Here is a 2,614-nt window from a genome sequence, read left to right as displayed (position 1 = left end):
GGTGCACTGGTCTACTGCTTTGTTCAGTATTACTGCCATTTCTATTGTATCCAGGGCTTTTTTTGAGCAGGAACGCACGGGAATGCATTTCCGGTTGGCTTGGTGTCAGGAGGTGTGGCCTAAAATGCAAATTAGCTCCTGCTGGGCTTTTTCTTAAAGAAAAGAAAAAAAGCCCTGATCGTATCTATGCTACCCCACCAGAATTCTGTGAGGTCTGTTAGATTGAGACCAGTTGCTCAGCTGCACTGCCAAGCAGGAATTTGAACTCAGGTCTTGGTGTTTGGAGTCAGCCACTCTGTTATGTCACACTGATGCCACCTGCCCCAACCACTAGCCTCTTGTGTGTATGTTTTTAAAATCCTTCACCTGACCTTTTCACAACCCCAAAAGAGCCTCCTGCCCAGGGCTCTGTCACTATCTCCCTTACTCAGCCCTTAGTCACCTAGGGAGATGGTGGAATGCACAGGGTTAAATGTGAACAGGTGATATCAGCAGCATCCTTACGTAACACCCAAGCGCACACTTGCTTGGCCAACTCAGGCTTGGATTCCCCGACAACCGGAAACCGGCTATTACAGAACGTTGTGGCCTCCAGTAATTGAACAGTTAATGGGACAAATTATACTGCAACATTATTAACATCTCCAAGGGCGGAAATTAGTACTTATACAAGGATCCATTCTCAGGTGTGGCTAGATCTCTATGGTAAGCCCAAGTGGTTTTACTGAGGCTGGATCCTTCGCTCAGGGCTAAGGCTGCAGCCACCTCTGGAGAAGAATTAAACCCAGACAGCAGCCACACACAAGACACCTGTAGTACAGAGTTGCTTAACCAGGCTAATAATGCCATAAGGACACAGAACAAATCTTCTAGAAAGGTCTGGTTCAGTCATTTGAAATCTGATAATTGCTGGGTCTGCCACGTGAAAGGATGCAGACTTGAGCTCTAAGTAACCTTACAGCCTCACAACAACCTGGCAGGGTAGGACACATCTGAGATGATTTGCTTAAGGATTCACAGCTGAGCTAGAATTTGAGTGCAAGTTTCTGGCCCCTGGGAAATAGTTTGTTAGAGCTAATTCACCAGTTTTCTCAATGTCCAGCTTAATCTCAGATTTAAAAAACCCTTTAGGGCTGCTGTGACGTTGCGTAAATTTGTACTTTCTGCAAATATATACCTTCTGGCCAACATTAAGCATCAGATCTCACTGCTTATTATTCCAGTGGGTAAGCTGCATTGGTCTAAAGCAGCAGAACCAAGTTTGAGTCCAATGGCCCCTTTTAGACCAATGAAGTTTTATTCAAGGTATAAGCTTTCGTGTGCAAGAACACTTCTTTCAGATACATTGAAACAGAACTTCCTCAAACATTATATATAGGTGGGGGAGCTAGTTACCAGGAAAGGCTGGTTAAAGTCAAGATGCATAAGTAACTGGGCAATTAAAGGTGGTTGGTAAAATCTGTTAATAGCAGTAAATTAGATAAATAAATACAAGAGTTCACAATCAGATGCGAGAACAACGTTTGGGTCCAGTGGCACCTACAAGTCCAGCAAAATTAAATTCTGGGTATAAATGAGTACTAAGAGACTTAGCATTAGATGCACATTCCATCAGATATGTTGAGACAGATTTCCTCAAATGTTACATATGGGGAGAGGGGGTTAGTTGCTAAAAAGGGCTAATTAGAATCAAGATGCTTAAGTAATTGAGCAATAAAGGCAGCCAAGATTGGAATAACACATTTGGTAACACCTATGCATGGCAGCAAATTGGCATACAGATAATAAAGCCCTGTGGCGCAGAATGGTAAAGCTGCAGTACTACAGTCTGAGCTCCCTACTCACAACCTGAGTTCAATCCTGGCAGAAGCTGGGTTCAGGTAGCCGGCTCCAGGTTGACTCAACCTTCCATCCTTCCAAGGTCGGTAAAATGAGTATCCAGCTTGCTGGGGGAAAGTGTAGATGACTGGGGGAGGCAATGGCAAACCACCCCGTAAAAAGTCTGCCATGAAAACGTCGTTAAAGCAACGTCACCCGAGTTGGAAATGACTACCTTTACTTTTAATAAAGGAGTTAACAACAGATGTGAGAACGAAGTGCTTTAGCATGTGTAGTGTGATAAGAACTCAATATTTCTATTAAGCCCAGCGGGTTCCATTGTCTTGAGTGTTGTAATAACTTGCAATTCAGTAGTCTTGCATTCCAGTCTGTTTCTGAAATTCCTTTGCAATAAAAAAGGTGCCCATGAGGTTGCCCCACTGAGTGTCCTGGGAGGCTGAAATGCTCTAGTTTTGTTTTCTAATTCTTCATGTCAGATTTGTGTTCATTTATCCTTTGGTGTTGGGTTTGACCTGTTTGTCCTATGTACAGAGCTGAAAGGCACCCAGTGTGGCGTAGTGGTTAAATGCATGGGCTCTTATCTGAGAGAACCAGGTTTCATTCCCCACTCCTCACAGCTGCTGGAGTGGCCTTGGGTTAGTCATAACTGTTTGAGCTGTTCTGGAAAGAGCTGTTTCTGTTCTCAGCCCTGCCCCATCGAGTGTTTGTTGTGGGGAAGGGAGGGAAAGGGTATTGTAAGCAGCTCCGAGACTCCTTCAGGTCATGGAAGGGCAGG

Source organism: Heteronotia binoei, chromosome 15 (genome assembly GCF_032191835.1).
Source record: "Heteronotia binoei isolate CCM8104 ecotype False Entrance Well chromosome 15, APGP_CSIRO_Hbin_v1, whole genome shotgun sequence".
Taxonomy (NCBI): Eukaryota; Metazoa; Chordata; class Lepidosauria; order Squamata; family Gekkonidae; genus Heteronotia; species Heteronotia binoei.
Note: the sequence above shows the minus strand (reverse complement) of the source record.